The sequence below is a fragment of the Trichechus manatus genome, unplaced genomic scaffold, assembly GCF_000243295.1.
Source record: "Trichechus manatus latirostris isolate Lorelei unplaced genomic scaffold, TriManLat1.0 scaffold00032, whole genome shotgun sequence".
Lineage (NCBI taxonomy): Eukaryota > Metazoa > Chordata > Mammalia > Sirenia > Trichechidae > Trichechus > Trichechus manatus.
In genome coordinates, this window is record NW_004443968.1 from 13,225,452 (window position 1) to 13,248,475 (window position 23,024).

Here is a 23,024-nt window from a genome sequence, read left to right on the forward strand (position 1 = left end):
TAGATCTGCTTAGGTAATAATTACTTAAGAGCCCTGATTCTGATTAATTACAAAAAAAGTATTTACTGGAGTATGTTTTAGTATGATGTTGTATAAACATATTTGAGAATCACAATTTTGACAGAATAAAACACAAAAAGATGACCGTATATAAATGACCATATAAAAAAGCCAGACAACTGTCAGATAATGAAAATCTTTCTAGTTATCAGAATACAAGTTATATTGCATTTTCATTGGCTTATGAAATTCTTTAAGGGACTTCAGTTTAGGATATTAAGCAGAAAAATAAATTAGCCATTTATAAAGTCATTTTACGTAAATTTATGTCATGTCTTGCTCTCTTCAAAACCCCCTGTGCATTGTCATGTTCTTTGTGATCTGGGGAAGTTGCTAGACAGTGCCACAGATTTTGACACCAAGCCACTAAGTTGTGACAATGCCAACTGCAATACACCACATATCCATTCTTCTCAAAGACAAGTCTAAGGCAGGTAATATACTTTACACAGACAGGTAATTGTATGCCTTTGGGTGAAGATACACACAAAAGCATGATTATTTTGTGTGTAATACACATATAAGTGTTGTCAAAAACAAAAAAATAGAGTATCTTTCTGTTCTGTGATAACATACCTTGGATCCTTGGTTTAGATTTTAGTTTTTCCTTTATTTTGAATTTGCTCCCCAAGAATTTCGGCAGTCTACTTTGTATAGACCTGTTTTGATAGCCTACTTTATGGAGATCTATTCGGAGGCTTTTAAAATTGTTTGGATGGTGATGAGTCTGTTTATTTATTTTTTGTTTGTGGGGAGAAAATGATTGAATAAAGGATGATCTGGAATTGTCAGGAATTAGAATTTTTTCTGATCTGAATTCTTCATGGATATTTTTCAACAATTCTAGGCATCAATAGACAGATATCTTGTGTTGTGGAGATATAGATGAAGATGGAAATAATTGGGGATGGGGGAGGTAGTGATGGTAGAGAGAGAGAGAGAGAGAGAGAAAACCACTTAAACCACGTGGGCAATTCTGTGAAATTCAAGACTACATTAGTATGCAAATTCCATCTGATACTCTCATAAATAATGTGTTTACAGAAAAACAACCATTTGCTCTAAGTAAATGGTGGTGCATGCAACACCTTTGTAGATGATTTGTGAGGCTTGCAGGAGTGATATTGCCTCTCCTACTGAGCATGTATTCCTTTAACTGTGTACTCAGGAAAATGTATAAATCACAAATGCAAAGTAAGCAAAATATAGCAACCAGCAATTTATTTTAATTATGTGATATTGAAATGTGTCCTCTTAATATTTTTTGTGACTGATGGCTTGTGGAGGTACCTCAGAAAATAAAATTAAACATTAAATATTATGTCATTATCAGCCTTCAGTCTTGCCCATGCTTGTGAGGTAATAAAACATTTGTATTACATTTTGATTTCATTTTGTTCTTTTTGCAATTGTTAGCTTTTTTTCTGAAACTTGTCCTAAATTGAGTTTAAGCTTCATTCTGCAGTGTCAGGAAAATTAATAATGTTTATTTCTTAACACCATGCACTATAAGGTCTTACTAACACTGTATTAATATTACCAAAGAAGGGTAACAAAAAGGGCTTTTAGCTTTCACCCTTTGTTCAATAAATCAAACATAAACAGGGTATGCACATGGCTTTTCAGTGAACTCTGTCATTTTATTTGTCTTTTATCTTGAAGGTTTATTGCTTTACATGGCTTAAAGTGATTCAGGGTCTGAACTGTTTAATCTGGGATGTTTAAGTTACTGAAGTCTTAGCATGTGTGAGAAAGTCAGATGCTAAAACTCCTTCCACATGTACAGAAGGTACAGTGTATGTATTTGAATGATTCATTACTTGACATGTGAGCTTGCTCTGCCCTCTTATTTTTGAAAATGCGTTGCTTTTCTAAATAATTACCTAAAACAATGACCCTTTTCTGTGTATTATTTTGTCTTCCTTAAACATTCCATTTTTTGTTCAGGTATACACCCTTTTCCAGTTATATTCCAGCTGCATAGTTTGTGGGATGGACCCTTGCTCCAGGGGTAATTCTGATTAGTTGAAGCAGTTGTGGTATTCCTATTGCTTTGTTGGTGACTGGACCGGGTCAGTACTAATCAATGCAAGGAATATCCTCAGCCACAGGGACTGAGTCAGGAACGGACAGGTGACCATATTAAATCTAGTGACACACGGGGAAAGCTAGCTAGAGTCTTTTGGGAAATGTTTTCTTGCTCTTAAAATAGAATAACATGAAGAGACAGCCCTTCAGTCTGGATATTGCCATGGGAAGTCTGGGACTTTGACAGCCCTCTTGACACCAGTTTAGGATTGAGGATGATAACTGGATGAAGGCCAACTGAGAAGATCACAGAGCCACTAGATTGAGACACCCCTGAAGTCTGCCTGTCTCGGAATTTCCACTCATGTCTGCCAATATATTCTCTTTTTGTTTAAACTAGTTTTTGTTTGCTTCTGATACTTGTAACAATAATGCAAGTTTTCTTTCCCTGGAATTCTCTTTGCCGCAGTTGTTAAATGTCTACTTCCCGCTTGACAGTCAAATCTTAGTTCAACTATTGCCTTTTCAGAGAAGCCTTCCCTGATTTATAGTCTAAAACACCCTTCTTCATCAGTCACTATCTTATTCCAAAAAACCAACCCGTCGCCGTCAAGTTGATTCTGACTCATAGCACCTATAGAACAGAGTAGAACTGCCTCCTAGGGTTTCCAAGGAGCACCTGGTGGATTCAAACTGCGGACATTTTGGTTAGCAGCTGTAGCTCTTAACCACTATGCTGCCAGGGTTTCCACTATCTTGTTACTCTGCGTTATTTTCCTAATAGAACTTGTTACTGTTTTCTTCTTCATCAGTATATTTGTTTAATGTCTGACTTCTCCCACTAGAATGTAAGCTCCATAAGAGTAGGAAGCTTGTCCGTCTCAATTACTGCTGTATCTCCGGCACTTTGCATAGTGCCTTTGTCCATAAAAGGTATCCAGTGTTTGATGAATGGATGGATAAATGGAAGAATCAGATCTCAAACTCCCATCCTTTCACTCCAAATTCCATCATCTAGCCACTGCACTTTTCTGCCTGGTAAGTAGAAGATTTAGGTTTGTGATCAACTGCTAACTGAAAGGTTGGTGGTTTGAACCTACCTAGTGGGTCCACAGAAGAAAGGCCTGGTGATCTGCTTCTGTAAAGATTAAAACCAAACCCATTGCCGTCAAGTCAATTGCGACTCATAGTGACCCTATAGGACAGAGTAGAACTGCTCTATAGAGTTTCCAAGGAGCACCTGGTGGATTTTGAACTGCTGACTTTTTGGTTAGCAGCTGTAGCTCTTAACCACTATGCCACCAGGGTTTCCCTGTAAAGATTACAGGCAAGAAAATCCTATGGAACACATGGGGTCACCTGTAACACATGGGATCACCAAGAGTTGATCCCTAACTCAACAGTAGCTAACAATAAGAAGTAGGGGATGGTAACCCCAGTAGAAAAACAGCAAAAACAAAGGACAGATGGAGTATATTCCAGAGAGACTTTTTTTTAAAATTGAGAACAAACTGATACAAATTTGAAATCAATATCAAAGTAGGTAAGTTAAATGTAAAAGTTTTAACAATGTAAGTCAACTGGATTTAAAATGTGGGATAGTAAAAACTTAGTATAGTATACATATATAAAAAATGCAGGTCATTAAGAGTTTCTATCTCAATTAAGCAATTTTTGCATGTAGCAGACATTCAAAAAATCTTTGCTTGTTTCTTAATTGCAAGTGACTTATGTCATCACAAGATCTTATCTGCAATCCATGGCTTGTGGCTTGAATGAGTTCTAGAACTTCAGACTCTAAGTACTCCAGACAGAGAGGGGCAATCAAGTCTTGAAGAGCCTTGCCAAAGGGAAGGAACCAAACAATGAAACTCCAGCAGAGCTCCATTGAAGGGGTGTCATGGTTTGAATTATGTCCCCCCAAAAATGTGTGTATCAATTTGGCTGGGCCATGATTCCAAGAATTGTGTGGTTGGCCTCCATTTTGTGACTGTAATTTTATGTTAAAGAGGATTAGGGTGGGATTGTAACGCCACCCTTACCCAGGTCACATCCCTGATGTAAAGGGAGTTTCCCTCGGATGTGGCCTGTACCACCTTTTACCTTACAAGAGATAAAAGGAAAGTGAAGCAAGCAGAGATTGAGGGACCTCATACCACCGAGAAAGCAGTGCCAGGAGCAGAGTGTGTCCTTTGGACCCAGGATCCCTGCGCAGAGAAGCTCCTAGTCCGGGGGAACATTGATGAGAAGGCTGACAGAGACAGAAAGCCCTCCCCTGGGGCTGATGTCCCGAATTTGGACTTTTAGCCTACTTTACTGGGAGGAAATAAACTTCTCTTTGTTAAAGCCACCCACTTGTGGTATTTCTTTTAGAGCAGCACTAGATGACTAAGACAAGGGGCAAATATGATATCAAGGATCACACCATTCCCTGGGCTGGGGAAGCCTCAACACTGATTTAGAAGAGCTGAGTTTGGAGTTTCTGGACACCGAGCGGCAGAGACCAGTCAAAAGATCATCCTATTGGTATCTTTGTTCTCTATCCAAGACCATGAGTCAGCTTTTCCTGCAGTGCTTTTCAGACATCCACTAAAGATGGGCTGATGAGAGACAGTTTAGCATAGTGGTTAAAGGTATTTCTTGATCCCAGAATGTTTGGAGTTGAATTTCTGCTCTGTAACCTATTGTCTAACTTTGCTTAACTTGTCTGTGCCTCAGTATCTCCATCTGAAAACATGGCTAATAATAATAACCACTTCATAAAATTGTTAAAAGAATTAAATGAGTTAATATATGTAAAGGAATACTTTTCAAATTATCTGTGGTGAAGGATCTTTTTTTTTTTAGTTTCCAATCTGTTACTGATATTTTTGTAAAACAATATAATGAATTACTAGAAAAATGAAATGAAGAAACAAAGATGTATTAAATACAAATACCAACTTTTAAAATAGTCTGAGCAGAAAAACGTTGCTCCTTTAATTTGCTATAAAAGTTTTAAATGTTTATTCTCAATTTCTGTACTTCATGGTGAATTGCTAATGACCATCTTTCGAATATCAATATGCAAAGAACTTAAGATAGTGCTTGGTATACATTAAGAATATGACAAGTCTCACTGAATGTTAACTATTCCAGGATTCCCCAATGTTGTGAGGCTCACTTTGTTGTAAGGAGCAGGTCTAGAAAGGTTTTCCCACTACCTACAGCTGACTTCTGAAGGCACAAGTGGGTGACTGAGAAAGGAGGGAAGTATTTAGAACCCTCTTATTACCTCTCTCGAAGGAGAAATATTTGGCTGCAGTGACTTCCTTTCATAACTCAATGAGTTGGCAGGCTTTTTCAAATGGATATATTGAACAGTAAATAGACATACTTTTGGGATAGGGAGACACTTCTCACAGGTATTTTGCAGGCATTACCTCTTCTTATTGCAATACGTATAATTTACCTTCAGGGAAAAGTGCACCCACATCTCAGTGAGACTTACTTAAATCCAAAAGACAACTGTAATGATATTCTAATTCTATTTATTTTTCACAAAAGAGGAGGAAATCCTTAACTGAATGGTGACTATTAGGAGGGGCATTACTACCAAAATGGAATTTGACCAAGGGTCTCCTGGAGCAAACTCTTTTCGGGTATTATTGCATAGTGGTTAAGAGTTTGTGCTGTGCCATCAGACTGCCTGGCTTCAACTTCTTTCTAACTGTGTGACTTTGGCTATATATCTCAGGTATCCCGTCTGTAATATGGACAGAACTTACCCCACAGGATTACAATGAAGATTAAATGAGCTAATGTATATTAACTAATGTCTAATATCTATCAGAATGATAGCTGGCAGAGTAAGCAATTTGAGGATACACCATGAACAAAAGAAATCAAAACAGACATCACTTCTGATTAATCAGATCCTCTTTATAGATTTAAAAGGCAGTGCTCCAAGTCTAAACTAATCTCACATTGCTAAACTTCATTTGAAACACTGAGATCCCTCCATACAAGCAGCAAAATAGCATCATCTTTGAGATGGGACAGTTACGCTGAGTTGTCAGAGTCAGGTGATTCAGAAAGTCAAATTAACCAGAATTGTAGCAGGGAACTCTAAGTGTAGGGTGTAGACAGATACCTGTGGGTGTCCAGTTCTTCAGAGAGAGCTGTGCAACAGCTATATGAAGGTGAAAAATGGCTTGGCAGGATTTTATTTTTGAGGTTTGTACATCTCTTCTACGACTGTGTGATATGATATATAGCTAGTTCTCCGCTTTTACTGAACAAGTCACCATAGATGTGTTGACGCTGACCAATTTAAAGATACAGGGAAGAACAATGGCTTGACCAAGAAACATGCAATGTAATAAGATTAAAGAAAACAGAAACAAAACAAACAAAAAAAACCCACATTCAGTTAAATTAAATAACAACACTGTACTAGATTTCGATAACATATCAAAGACAATTATAGTTGATATTATGATATGGTACATAATTAATTGTCATTAAATGGTATAGGTGTTTAGAAAATGGAAAGATCACTTTAGGCTCGGGGATTGGGACAGCTATTACGTTCTGGTTATTAATCAGCCCATAGATTTGATTTTATTCAGTAAGCACAAAGTCCTACAAACACTTACACACACACATACATACATGTTTTCCTCTCCCCAAGTATCCCAAACTAAAAGGGAACTACAAATACAGAGTAATTTTAAATGTTTTATGGCCTTATGATTTGAATAAAGCCAGAAAGAAATTCTGATGCATTAATTCCATAGTGTCTTTCTAAATCTAGAAGGAGCATCATACTAGAATTGTCAAGCCAACCTTAACTAATTCTTTTTTAATCAAAGCCTTATAATGTGGAATTTGAAGCAAATTTACTTGACCTACCTACAAAATATTTGAAAGACAGTCTAATTCTGCTGAGAATGTTAATGTAGTCCGATTGACCTCAAAATCAACATTCAATATTTTATGTGTACAATTTAACTTTAGAGAAAAGAGAGAGATTTTTGAAAAGTTTAGTTAATAGTAAAAATCCACACTTTTCAGATCTGAAGCCCATCAGGATGTCAACATGTTCTAGCTGCCAATTCTCTAACCTAATGTCTGATGAGTGTGGCATTAATTAAACCTTTGTTATTTATCCAGTCAATCTATGGACGTCTCAAGTTAGAGACTGTCTAATTAGCCAGATTTCATGGTTGTTCAGTGACAAGCGTTACAACCATGCTATGAAGTTTAACTTCTGACTTGTTACTACTGTGTGATGAGAATGCTAGTCAGTCAGCTTATTTTACCATTTGGGGAGGAAAAGTGCTAAGCCATTTATATAAAATGTTGTTCTAAGAACTTAACTGAAAAATCTGTGACTTTTTCAAGCCAGTGTTTGAAGTAGCACATTCTGTCTTTGAGAACGATATTTCAGCAGGACCTGATTTCCATTGCAGCTATGTAAGGACATGAGTCAACTCTTCTGGTAGTAACAGATGAAATTAAGGACGTTTTTCATAAGGTATATTCATCCAGAAGACCAAACATACGGTGAACAAATAAATTCTTTTGTTACCCACTTAAATGTGAGCTTGCTGGAGTGCCGGAACCTGACGGTGCTGTTTTAAGAATGTGCTAATTAAAGAAGTTAGAAGAATCAATGTAGTCTTTTAAAAAGCAGTAACCAAAAACAATTGTAATATTCCTAAATGATTTGTATTTACTTCTGGTAAAGTATAAAACAGAACTCTGTTCTAAACTAGAAGCATTCAGACCTTTACAAATTAGAGTTGGAATCGACTCAACAGCAACAGGTATTTTTTATTTTTTTTTTAAGGAAATTTGTTTGAGACCTGTGCTTGTGTGAGTATTTACATACTACCTTGATCAGATTAAGTAGAGGAATACAAATATATAAATCTGGAAGTCAGTTGTAACCAGCTATTTTAGCTATCCACCTCCCGTCTGTCAGTTTGTTGTACTGTGGTAACTTGCCCGTTATGATGCTGGAAGCTATGCTTCAGATATTTCAAATACTAGCAGGGTCATCCATATGGACAGGTTTCAGCAGAGCTTCCAGACTAAGACAGACTAGGAAGAAAGGCCTGATGATCTACTCCAAAAACTAGCTATTGAAAACCTTATGGTTAGCAAAAGAACATTGTCCAATATAGTGCTAGAACATAAACCTTTCAGGTTGGAAGGCACTCAAAATACGGCTAGGGAAGAGCTGTCTCTTCAAAGTAGAGTTGACCTTAATGATGACACCGTGGTCAAAACAATGGACTGAAACACAGCAATAATCATGAAGATGGCACAGGACCACACAGTGTTTCATTCTGTTATACATAAGTTTGCTATGAGTCAGAGCTGACTGGATGGCAACTAGCAACAACATTTTAGCTGTAATTCATATCTTTTAAATTTTAAAATAAATTTTCCGTTATATCTTTGTATCATTCAGGCCATGGCTGGGGTGGATCTATTCAATTCAGTCCAGTAATATCATTCAACACACATCTACTGCATGAGACATTTTTACTAGACTGCTGAAACCAAGGAAAAACAAAATCAAAACAAACAACAGCTAACAAAATCATGGGCCCTTTATCCAGAAAGGAGCCCTGGTGACACAGTGGTTAAGCATTTGGCTGCTAACTAAAAGGTTGGCAGTTCAAATCCACCAGCTGCTCCTTGGAAACCCTATGGGCACGTCTTCTCTGTCCCATAGATCGCTATGAGTCGGAATCAACTCAACGGCGATGAGTTTATTCAGAAAACATGCAGTAGCAGTAGCACCTGTATGCATTTGATTATTTTAATTATGGGCATAGCCTCCAAAGTGGAGACTAGTCAGCCTGTTTATTAATTTCTTTTGGCTATCAATTTGTATACCAATTGCTGATATTGTATACATGCCTATAGTTGTGAAAACAAAATAACTTGAAAAGTATATAACGAACATACTCTAAAACAAGATTTCTCAATAGCAGCACTATGATGTTTTTGGATGGATAATTCTTTGTTGTGGGGGGTTGTCCTGTGCACTGCAGGATTTTTAGCAGCATCCCTGGACTTTACACACTAGATGCCAGTAGCATCCCCCAGTTGTGACAAACAAAAATATCTTCAGACATTGCCAAATTACTCTGGGTTGAGACCCACTGTCCTAAGAGTACCTCATATTGATTGCTATTGAATGCTATTTTATGAAACTTGTCTTTCTTCTCTCTTTTATTTTTGTGCTTTATTCTTTCTGTGTGTGTGTGTTTGTGACTTTCTGCCTAGGAAGGATTTAACAAGAACATAATGCGTATGCTTATTAAAAATAAAAACAAAATTGTTACCAAATCAGGATGGATAATACACATGGGCTAGCTGTAAGGGTTAACTTTGGGACTGTCCTATCAGAAGGTGGGAAATAAAACATTGTGCAAGGGAGACAAAGCTTTTTTCTGGCACTAAATTCTAAAATATATTTTTCATCTGGAATATTTTTTTCCACTGAGGCATGGAAGGATTCAAAATTCAAAAGTAAAATTATATAGCTTTTTGTATCAAATGGCTATTTTACCTAGCAATCTTTGCTTAAATCTGAGAGTATATGGATGATACGCAGCTGAATTCAGGTGTTCCTGCGAGGTGTTAGCTATGGTGCAATATGTCATTTATCTCATACAGAATTTTGGTTAGCACTAAATAGCTGGCTAAGATCTGGCTAGAGATTATACTCTCTGAAGAAAACTTGGATTATTGGTTCTGTATATTGCTGACTGAGAAAGAAGTCATAGGTTTGGAAACTACATAAGCAGGACTAATACAAGCAAAACCACTAATACAAGGCACATCATAACAAACTGTGAAAACTAAATATAAACAGAAAATCCTAAAAGTACCCAGAGGAAAACGTGTATTGATTACAGTTAATTCTCATTATTTGCAGTAGGTATGCTCTATAAAGTCATCAGGAACACTGAATTAGTGAATACCAGGCCAGCCTTGTTTAAATTCAGTGGGAACACGTACATCAGGAGACTCAAGTTTTATGCACTCTGGGCACACACATGTCTATGAATGAATGTGAAAGTGCTGCAAATATTGATTTTAGGGTTACAAATAAATTCTAGAAAGTAGGTAAGTTTGAAAATATGGGATTTGTGAATAATGACAATTGACTGTATATATAGGACTACAATAAAAAGAATGACAGCCGATTTCTCATCAGGAACAATGGAGACCAGAAGATACGTAACATCATTTTTAAAGTGTTGAAAGGAAAGCAAAAACTGTCACTCTTGAATTCTGTATCTAGTGAAAATATCCTCTGAAGATGATGGTAGAATAAAAGCAATTTCAGGTAAATGAAAATTGAGAGAATTTATTACCAGCAGACCTGCAATAAAAGAAATGTTAAAGAATAATTTTCAGGATGAAGGGAAATACTAGATAGAAACTTGAATATAGAAAAAAAAAATTAGGAAACTGGAGATGATAACTATATGGATAAATATAAAATATATTTTATCTTTTTTCTTAATTTCTTAAAAAAGAAGAGCTTTATAAAAACATAAATAATATGGCATTACGAGATTTATAACATATAACAAAAGCACAAATGAAGGAGATTAAATAGAATTTTAGTATTGTAAGGGTCTTAAATTTTACATGAAGTAATATAATATTCTTAATTCTAAGTAAACTGTTAAGTTAGGAATACATATTGTAATCTCAGAAGCAATGTCTAGTAAATGTTATGAAGAAATATAGCTAAAAACCTAATTGAAAAAAATAAAATGGAAAACTAAAAAGATTTTCCATCAACACCCTACCTCCAATAAAAAAGGCAGTAAAGGAGGAACAAGGGAACAAAGAAAAGAGGTGACAAATAGAAAACTAATAGGAAGATGCATAGAATAATTACATTAAATATAAGTGGACTAAACATTCCAATGAAAAGTCAGAGATTTATGACTGGATATAAAAGAAACTTTGTGCTGTCTACAAGTGATGGACTTTAAACACAAAAATACAGACAGGCTGAAAGTAGAAGAATGGGAAGAAAATACAGCATGCTAACAGTAAGCAAAAGCAGCCTAGTGTGATTATATTAGCTAATACAAAGTAGACTTCAGCCAGGAGTGCTACCAGAGGTAAAGGGAGGCACATAATCATTCATTTGCTTCTAAGTACATAAAATAACTTCAGGCAGAGATAAAGAAGGACATATAATAATAAAAGGATCAAATAATCACAAAGGCATAACAACTGTAAGTATGTGTGTACTTAATAACAAAGTTTCAAAAGTAATGAAGAGAAAAAGTAAGAAAGAAAATCAGAAAGGTAACAGCAGAAATAAATTAAATAGAAAACAAATAGAGAAAATTAACAAAGCCCATTTAGAATGATTCACACTACCTTTGAAAGATAACATCATTTTAAATAATATTTTTAGTTATAGTTTATTGAGTACCTATAATATGCAGATATATCACAACTCATTTATTCTTCATACCAACAGTGTAAAATGTATATCATTTCCACTTTACACACAAGAAAGCCAAATTTTGGAGCGTTTAAGTAAGTAATTTGCTCCAAATCACACAATTAGTAAGTAGTAGAACCAGGATTGAAAATCAGGGCTGATCTGTCCCCAAAACCTGGACATTGTCAATACAGTTACCTGGGTGGTTACATAACTATACTCTTTATTGATCTATTGGTCTTTCTCTTTTTATTAAAGTTCTTTTTATAGCTCTTGTCTCAAATGCTGATTCAGACTCTCCTAGGATATTTTATTTCCACTCTACCCATAACTCAGTTCTTTCCCAGTTTCTTAATCTTTTGTAATATTGCTAAAGTTAAACATGCTTACCATAGAATACTTTGGAAACATCTATAGAATTTTATTATTGTTCAGTCAACGTTTACTTTAATATCTCTGCACTTTTCAAATGCCAAAGCTTACATGACTTTTCTGTCATCACAAATAAGGTGAGATTTACTGAGATTTTAAATCCTTATGAAGATTATTATTTTTAAAGATTTATGATAAAAGTGATAAAATGCAAAAAACCCCAATACTATATTAATAAAAACCTTTTGAGTATTTTTATTTTAGTAAACTTCATTATATGACTAAAGTTGCTGATTCCTAGCTCTACTTTCTTGATCTTCACACTGAAAAAGGATGCAGTCTTACATGTCTTCCGGTTTTCTATTGCAACTCACTTCTACCCAAAAATATAATGCCTGCCTCTATTAAATTCCTCCAAAATATTTGAATGTATATATATTATTTGCTACGATAAATGTTTTATATTCCTTATCTCCTTTAATGCTTACCATGTTGTTGTTAGTTACTGTTGATTCTAACTCATGACGACCCCATGTGTGCAGAGTAGAACTGCTCCATAGGGTTTCCAAGGCTGTGATCTTTCAGAAGCAGATCACCAGTCCTGTCTTCTGAGGTGCCTCTGCGTAGGTTCGAACCGCCAACCTTTTGGTTAGTGGTCCAGTGCTTAACCGTTTATACCATTCAAGCGGCCAAGTGGGGTAAAATAAATTAAATCGTTCCTATTTTACATATGAGGAAATGAGTTCAGATAATACAGATGGAAAGTGAAAAATCAGTATTCAGAAGCGGTTCTGTTGGCTCAAATCTTGTCCTCTCAATATGGGCCACAATATTGGATTTTGATATACTACACACAAAAAAATGATTGATACTGTGGACAATTCACTTTAGGCCATTTAGATATATCATTGTATTTCCTTAAATTTTTTTAGGAAATGAAAATAAGATTATAACCTTTATTACCTGTTGAAAATATAGCAATTTTTTTTATTCTGATGATGTGTTTGTGATAGTATATTATTATAGTGATTTTGAATAAAAACATGGCTTGAGTGTAAAATATTGGTAGTGTTTCTCAGTCATTCTCAATAATTGAATCAGCGGATCCTTAACTTTATCACTTCCTGAACTTACTAACTCTGCAGAACAAGAAGCTGCATAAAGAAATTAAGTACTGTATTTTTCTGCAAATAGCATGTGCCTTCTATGTTTGTTTGCAAACCACACCTTCCCTCCATGAGATATGTTCATAAGTGCCACTATGCCATTTTTTTTTAATATGTTGCTGTAAAAAATTAACACAGCACACTTACAAAAATACCTCATGGGGGGAGGCTGAGGTTGGCAAACAAACATAGAAGGTGCGCGTTATTTGTGGAAAAGTACGGTAGTCTGTTGAAGAGTTTTCTCAAGGACTGAACTGGAAGTTTGAAACCCAGAAAGAATGGGATAAGTACACTCTTGCTTTAGCTGCCTTTTAAACTTCGCGAAGTCACTCCATTTTCTTTTCATATTTGCAAAGGGCTCCACTCTCTGAGAGTAAATAGAATTATAGTGTTGTTAATAAAAGCAAGTCTCTATTTATACACTATAGTGTTTGTGTTTTTGTCAGATGGCTAGTTATCTTCTTTATCAAATGATGGTTAAAATACCTTAAACTACTTTTTTCCTCCATAATAAACTGACCAATGTATAATTAATCACAAAATTATTATTGATTGGTTTTTAAAAAATCTTTTAAAATTGTAAAATAAAAAACAGATACAGAAAACCATATAAAACTAATGTATAGCTTGATGAATTACTAAAAAGTAAACACCCCAATGACCACCACCCAGTTAAAAAAATCAATTTTTGTCAGACAACCCAGGGGCCCTCCATGTGCTTCATCTCCCAGAATTAACCATTATCCTGATTTTAATAGTAGTCACTCTGTTGCGTATATTTATAGTTTTATCACCCACAGGTGAATACCTAGACACTCTACTTTAGTCTTGTTCATTTTTTTCTTTAAACCTGATATGTCTTTTAAGTCTCTTGTAATCAGAAGGTTCTCCTTTCATCACTTTCTTTTCTTCTTATCTTTGAAGATCCCAGGCTGTATTTTTCTGATTGTATACTCATAATACAGTTCAACTTATTTCTCTGTTCTTTGTATTTCCAAAAGGTAGTTGAATCCTCAGGTTTGATCAGATTCAGGTTAGATCCATTTTGCAAGACTGCAGGTGGCAATGTATTTTTTTATCAGGAGGCACTTGATGTTTTGTTGTCTCTCTTTTTGTAATTTTTAGCAGTCTCAATGCCTAGATCCAGTAATTTATTGTGGTTGCAAAATGGTGATAGTCCAATTTTATCATTTCTTTTGGATTTAATATATGGAATGCCTTAATAAAAAAATGATTCTCTTCATCTACTAGGCGGTTACCCAGTGGTACAGTTCATAAAGGAAAGGCAGGAAAACTAGCATATTTTTATGCAAATAATGCACGCCTTCTACATTTGTTTGCCAACAATTCCCTGTCCTTTCGAGGTATTTTCTTAAGTGTGCTATGCTAATTTTTTTTTACAGCCACATGTAAAAAATTTTGGCATAGTGGCGCTTATGAAAATACCTTGAGGGGTTGGGGGGAGGGCCAGGTTGGCAAACAAATGTAGAAGGTGTGCTTTATTTGCATAGAAATATGGTACTTGATTCTTTCTTTTTGTTAACTAGTTTTTAAGATAATGACTTTTAAGATGATGAATTAGTGTTCCATCATCCTTTGAAAGTAATCCATTCTTTTTTAAAAATGTCATTATGAATTTAAACATATTTCATGGGTTTTAATCCATTGTAATTCTTACCCTTATTAAAGCTCAAAAGTTGTAAAATGAGGCCTTTTCAAGTTGACTCTTGGGTTCTTCAAACATAATTCATTGACTTTGATAATTTTCTTACTACCTGGTGTGACAAGATGTTCCAGGCTCATCTTGCACATTTCCTGCCCTAGCCTGGAAAAATTGTAGTTCAACACCATATTCTGGGGACCAGAAATTTTTATTACTCTGGTTTGGTCATTATTTGTACATCTTTTCAGTGGACATATCTCAGTCTATCTTTCTATCTAAAGATAAAATAATTCAGAAGATTAATATCAATACTTTAAATTCAAATATAGAACTGTAGGATACTACCTAAACTCTTCTATATTGCATCTCTCTTCTTTTTATTCCACATTGAAAATTCTGGTTCTTGAAGACACAAGGGAAGATAGAACTAGAATATCTCTAAATTACACATTTGCTGTATCCCATGTTATGTTCAAAATAGCTTCAGAATAATGATACCAGTGTAACTGTCTTCCATATTATTTTTTGATTTGTTCTTCTCATCCCCTCTTTTAAAAATAGTTTTACTATATCTACTTAACAGAGAATATAGTCATAATTTATTGTTAAATACTTCCATAATAAAGTATTCTTACTTTCTACTTAGTTCTACAGGTAATCACGAGAATTTATATTGAAGATTCTCTAGTCATTTTGGTTGATTTAATTTTATTCTGTAATAGAGTCCTTAGGAAATGTTCATGAGAGCAATATTCTTTGAATCTTTGCATGTTGATAGCATTTTGTGTGTGCCCTTTCCAAAGGTCGGCAGTTCGAATTTACCAGCTGCTCCTTGGAAACCCTATGGGGCAGTTCTACTCTGTCCTGTAGGGTCGCTATGAGTTGGAATTGACTCAACGGCAATAGTTTTTTTTTTTTTTTTAAAAATAAGCGAAAGTCTATTTTTCTGGATATAAAATGCTTGACATATATTTTCTTTTATTGTTTATTTTAAATATGTTTGTAAAATGCTTTTACTTCTATATTCCAAGAAGATCCTCAAAACCTAGCTGTGAAGTTGAGGCTGGTGCTGTTTGATTCCATTCTTTTACTACTGAAAAAACTAACCTTCAGAAGACCCAGTGACATGTCCAATGTCACACATCTGGCAAGTAGCATAAATAACATTAGAACCAGGGTTTCCTGACTCTCAAACCAGAGGTTTATTCATGTGGAGTTTTGGGGCTTCTTCCATTGTAATAGAAACATGTTTGCAACATGGCATCCAAATGCATTTGTCATAAAAGCCATTTTATCCAGACTCGATATACTCAGTAATTTGCAAATATTATTTCACATCTCATTACCTGATTTTTTTTTTTCCACTTAAAAAGTCGTTCTTTAAAACATTTGTTAAAACTCTTAGTATTCAGCTTAACTTTGGAGAGTAATGTATAGGACAGTACACTGAAAACTAGGAGCCCTGGTGGTGCAATGGTTAAGCACTTGGCTGCTCACTGAAAGGTCAGTGATTCCGAACCCACCAGTGGCTTTGAGGGAGAAAAGACCTGGTAATCTGCTCCCATAAAGATTACAGCCTAGGAAACCCTGTGGGGACAGTTCTACTCTGTCTTATAAGGTTGCCATGAGTTGGAAAGGACTCGAGGTCACACAACAACAACTCTGAAAATAAAACAAAAATGCAATCATACGAACTGTTATATCCTTACTTCAGTGGTCAAGGCAGAAGTACTTGCACTGAACTGTGTTTGTTTAGGTGTACTTTAATTTATACAGGGCTAAAAGGCTAAAAATCCTTTGGGTTTCTGTTCTTGGTGTAGCTGGTTAAGAGGAGGAGCTCACCTGGGAAAAGGATGTTGATTGCTATGCTTGAAAACATTACTTGATGTGACTGCAAATTTACGATGAAGAGATCATTCAATAACTAAGGTCCTGCTCACATCTGGATATTTCTTTGCTTCACAGGTTGGTTTTATTGCCGGGTCCTACTAGTCCAGTGATCAACAAAATGTCAGAGCTGCCCCTAGAGATCATTGAGTGATACTCCCCTTGCCTGCCCTCTACATAGCTGAGGAAATGGTTTTCCCACATATCTCACCATTCTCTCTGCAGTAGGCTTTCTGCACTCTTCTTTCCATATTCATATATAAAACAAACCAAACCCATTGCTGTGGAGTTGATTCCGACTCCTAGTGACCCTAAAGGGCAGGGTAAAGCTGCCCTGTAGGGTTTCCAAGCCTGTAAATGTGTATTGAAGTAAACTGCCACATCTTTCTCCCTTGGAGCGGCTGATGGGTTCCAACTGCTGACCTTTCGGTTGACAACCCAGGGCTTAACCACTGCACCACCAGGGCTCCTTTATACGTATATAATCTGTCTTAATAAAGTCCTCAGTGACCTGGCCCCTGCTTACCTGCATATTCTTCAGTTTCATTTTTCACCACTACTGGCTCTTCCAAATGGAGACTGTATTCAGGCTAAACTACTTTCAAGTCTGAGAAAATGCTATGTTCTCTTGTCTCAGAACCTTGGCACGCTCTTGTTTCCTCAGTCTCAGAAACCACCCCCATCACTTTTTACCTGACTCCTGTGTAAACTTTAGTTATGAGCTTTGCTGCACTTTCCCCAGCATGTTTTACTCGAAAATGCCAAGCCCAGTTTAGGTGCCTTCCATAGCACCCAAATATCTCACATCATAGCACCTATGATGTGATGTTGTAATGACTTTTCACTTGACAGCATCCTCCACTAGATGGAAAGCTCCAAGAAGATAGGAACCATGTCTGTTTCATTGAGTGCCTGTGTCTACCTAGTATAGCATATAGCATGAAGAGAAGGCACCAGTAAGTAATTATTAGATGAGTAATTGAATTCTTTTTCATATCTTTATTACCTTATACCTGTATGTATATGTATACATACACACACACAACAAGTCTCTAGCTAAGTATTTTTTGCAGATTGACTCCTTTATACGTATTATCTTTAACTCTGTATTAAATACAAGTTTATCTTTATCTTTCCATCTTCCAAGGTCCTATACTAACGGGTCCCTCTATACTTCACCGTCCTGTTTTCTCAACATTGTTGTTTGACAAATCATTAATTGGATTATTATCATTATGTTTAGTATTTCATTGTAAGAATTTTAGTGTTCAAATACAGAAGGAGTTGGAGATTCAAATATTGGCAGGACCAATACATAGGTTATTCTAAAAATGGTATGTTTGCCCCACATTGCCTCTCAAATACATTTAATTTTCAGGTTTTAGTTTTATCCTTCAGAACAACCAGGACTTGAATTAGATTTCTGTAAAAGTTGTTTCTAGAAATGGTCAAGCACCACGGTACTAACATAGTAGCATGATATTCCCCACCCTCCGAAGGGGGCATGCTATGAATTAACAACTTGGGAAATTAATGTAGAACTCAAAGTCCTATGAATGTTGGTCCTCCAGCAATTCTGAGTTTGGAATCTTGAAAGCACTTAACCTAATGCCTTTGAAAGACAATAGGTCAATAGTACTATTTAGAATTTTGCTCGTGTTTTTCTGTTCAGATAGCTTTAGATATCAAAGACCAGGAGAAGAACTGTCTGGGAAACACGGGGTCTTATTGCTTACAGTCCTGTATGCTGCCCAGATGTGCAGAGGGATTAACAAAGGGAAGGCAGAGATGCATGGTCTTCTGGGGAGAATTTGCTATTCCTTTTCTTGATCTTCTGTAGCATAAACTTTCTGTTATACCTCATTTTAGTCACTAGAATTCTGTTTTGTTTGCTTTTCTACCTCTTCCTGAAGGTAAAGTTGAAACTGAAATACTGCCATAAGGACTGGATATAATTTAAAGGCTATTCCTGAGAACCAAATGTTGTTCCCTTCTACATTAATTGCACTTTTGGAAAATGGAACAGATTACTGATTATATTGGCTTAACATATAAACTACTCACAGAATATGTTTTATGTCTTTATGCAGGGCTTTGTTAGCATCTTGTATTATTTGTACCAAAAATATTGTTTTTTTCAAATATTTATTACCGAATATAAATAAGTATACATATGAATAGAATAGATTAAACATTTTTAATGATTAAGTTCTGGTTTTGTGGCTGCTTTATATTTATAAACTTAACAAACATTAAAATGTTTGTGTAAATTTACCCTTTTTATTTTATTTTGTATATAGATGATGATTATAGAAATATAAAATCAACCTTAATGTTTCCTGTGTCTTCCTAGTAGTAAATTGAATTTGTGTTAGATTCGTGATTATTCTGGCCTTTTTTCCTCCAGCTTTTGCCAAATACTGATTGATAATTAGTTTTATTAATTATGGAATGCTGTATATTGTTTAAATATGACCAAAACAATTTCATAAGTGAGCCAAAGTATTGTTACTTTTGTTATACAAAGACAAGTGCTATAAACTGGAAGTATTCTAGTTAGATTAGGCAGATTTCAAAGGAAATTCAAGAGATTTAAAAAAAAAATTTAGCATGGACTGCTTCATATATTACATTTTTATAATATTATTACATTGTACCATGCTGGCCTTCCTTTAGACAGTAATCTGCTAGGAAGGAGAGACCCCATCTTATTCATTTTGTGTCACTGATACATACTATACTCAAGAAGTATTTGACAAATGAATAAGACATAAGTATGAATGAATTATGAGTTACTTATTTGTGGCAGTGAATTCATATGGAAGAGCAATGTAACATGTTGCTTTTCTAATTCTTCTTGGGAACTTTGTACATTGTGCTATGCTGGGTATCTTTTCTTGCCCCACCAAATTCACTCTCCACCCTTCTCCACCTTACTCTCTGCCCTGGAAGGTTGAACTGAATGGACACATCAATAGGGCTCCCAAACCTCTCTGCCTTCTGGCTGGGTTTGGCCCATGGGCAGGAGATCAGAGAGAAGGAGGATGGTGAGGTTGGGGTATTTATTCCCCTGGCTTCTTTCTGAAAGTTACCTATTGCTTGCTGTGTTGTGCAACCAGTAGTCACTGCTCCTCTCCAAACATGCTGTTCTGTAGACTCTCCTGCCTGGTCTTGGTAACCTCTTCCTCCTCTGGTCATCCTTATGGGCCTCGGATTAGTAAAAGCTTGAGTGTGGGAAGCCCTGGGTTCCCTCTGTATCCCCTTAGTGAATAGTACGTTTTGTAAATAAACTCTCCTTGAATTGTACTAATTTGACTGTGCCATGTGGTTCCCATTACAACATGACTGATACATGCATCTTACCGTGATTCTGTTTTAAAAATTTCATTCTTCAGTTAAGTGCTCAATTAGCAGAACTTAAGCAATCACAACATAAAAGTTGGCATACCTGAAGTATTTTTTAGGCATCAAGCAAGTTTACCAATCTTTTGAAGAAAAACATCTTCTTCATTTGTATATCCCACAAGGTGAATGATAGAGCATTTAAAATTAATGTATTGATTAATTAAATAAGCAACTGAATACATAGGGTGTACCAGGAGCTATGGATACAAAGATGAAGAAAACAGCATGTAACTTCCAAAAATTCTCATAATTTAGTATGAGAGACCGATATATAAATGAATAAAAACTGCACAAAGATAAGTATTGTATTTTAGGTACATATTTAAAACACTATAGAAGTACAAATATTTCTTAGGGAGCTATCATAGAAAGTTTCCTAGATTTAAAATTTTCATCTAATACTATATACCAGACACTATTCTAAGTGCTATTCTAATTACAAATACTGCCTCATTTAATCTTCCTATCTATTAATAGTCCATTTTACATATGAGGAAACTGAGGTGTAGGGAAGTTAAGACACTTGTTCCAGTTTACATGTTGTTGTTATTAGGTGCTGTCGAGTCGATTCTAACTAATAGTGACCTCATGTGACAGAGCAGAACAGCCCCATAGGGTTTTCTTGGTTGTAATCTTCATAGAAGCAGATTACCAGGTCTTCTTCCCAGAGAGCAGCTGAGTAGGTTTAAACCACCAACCTTCCAGATAGCTGCTGAGTGCTCAGCCATTGCACCACTTATTAATATAGCTGAGATTCAAATCTAGGCAATAAATCTCTAGAGCCCATGCTTTTGACCACTGTGCTATGCTAGGGCTACCTTAATACCCACTCCTTTCTCCACATTCTTATTCACTCAGTCTCCTGCAAGGAGAAATATGTAATTGGTTGGTCTGTAGTATGGATTGAATCATGTTCCCCAAAAAAGACATATTAAAGTCCTAACCTGCCTACCTGTGGATGTGACCTTGTTTGGAAATAGGGACTTTGAAGATGCTATCAGTTAACATGAGGTCATACTGGAGCAGGGTGGGTCCTAATCCAATATGACTAGTGTTTTTATAAAAAGAGAAGAGACACAAAGAGAGAGAAAAGACAGCCATGTGGAGATGGAAGCAGAAGCTGGAGTGATGCATGTACAAGCCAAGGAATGCCAAGGATTGCTGGGAGCCACCAGAAGTTAGAAAGAGACAAGGAAAGATCTAGGGTCTTCATGGCCATGCTGGCACCTTTATTTCAAACTTCTAGCTTCCAGAACAGTGAGACAATGAATTTCTGTTGTTTTAAGCCACCCAGTTTGTGGTACTTTGTTATGGCAGCCCGAGGAAACTAATACAGTTAGTTGGGCAAAGGAGCTTGCGTGGGTTGCTTTTCTTGCTTCCTTTTGGGATCTGCCTACTGAACAAAGGATACATCTCATTTGCTTTCACTGTGTGGAAGGGTTAGTGGGCAAAGTGCTGCCCCTGAGGACGCTGCCTGGGTTCAGTATTCCCCTGTACCAGTGGTATAATTAATTCAAGCCTGCTGTTGCTGTTGATTTAAGCCATATGTCTAGAAGTATTATTAGGAATAAATATATTTGTCCATCTGCCTGGCTATTGCATCTCTCTCAAATGGTATCCCGATTCAGGCAGAGAAGAGAGAGAGGTTGTGTATTTACTTTTTCAAACACCAACAGCTGACGAATGAGGAAGGGCATTCCAGGCAGAGGGGAGCACTATGCACAGATATAAGAAATGGCTTAGCACATTGGGTGCCAGGTCAGGCTTATCTGTCCGCTCCTAGTAGTTGAGTACAGGTTGAGGAGCAGACTGAGATGAAACTTGTATTTTATAACTTCACTCTTGTACTTTGTAATGTGCATTTTATAAACTTCACCTGTAGGAAGCCATGGGTAGGAGCCACTTTTAGAAAGGAGAAGACTAGAGAAAGAATTTAAGTAAAAAGTAAGTGAGCAATAGTGCCACAGGCAGTGTAAGTTTTGATTAAGAAAGGGACTGAAGGATTTCATTAGTACTGGCAGTAGGGAGATCTTAGGCGATATTCTTGAGAAGCATTTCACAGATGGGATCCTGATTTCAATAGATTGAGAAATGAAGAGAAGTAAAAAGGAGAAGAAGTGAAAGTTAGACTCTTCTTTCAGGAAGATGTGAAGGAGAGGGGAGAAAGTTTTAATTAGCTGCGTGGGACACATGTAACTAGGTATTTTTGTTGTTTGCTTGTTTTTGCTTTTTTTGGAGGGGGAGATGAAAGAGGTTTAAAAATAGTCTTAATCTTTAGAGAAAGCCAGTAGCAATGTTGAAAAGATTAGGAGAGGGAAAAGGAAGAAGTGGACACGAGATAGGCAGAGAAGGGTTCAGTCCTGAGCTGGGGAGGTACTCCTCTCCCTGTGGGTCTGGAGGAAGGAAGTGCAGTGGTGAGGATGCTTGCCTGCATCCATTAGTCGTGATCATTACCTTGTCAGACTCTATTCCAGTGCCACTCACCAGCTGAAAGTGTTTAAATGTTGGAATGGAATTTGAATATGTACTGAATATTATTCCTCACAAGTTCACGTTGTAAATCTCCACTTGTCTCACTGTTTCAGGACTTTAACAAATGGCTCCATGTTTTCTGGATGTTCTCGCTGAATACAGTGGCCTTGCGTAGTGGCTCTCAGAATAAGTGCAGGGAGGAAGGCAAGCACGGGGATAGAGATGTCGGTGTGTGCTCTTTGAAAAACCTTCCCGGTGACTTCCACTCTGGAGAACTATTGACTAAGAAACAACAACAAAAAAGCAAACCAGTTGCTTTCAAGTCAGTTCCAACTCATGGTGACCCCATGTGTGCAGAGTAGAACTGCACTCCATAGGGTTTTCAAGGCTGTGGCCTTTCTGAAGCAGATTGCCAGGCCTTTCTTCCCAGGCACCTCTGGGTGGTTTGAACCACCAGTCTTTCAGTTAGTAGTCAAGTGCTTAACCAGTTGTG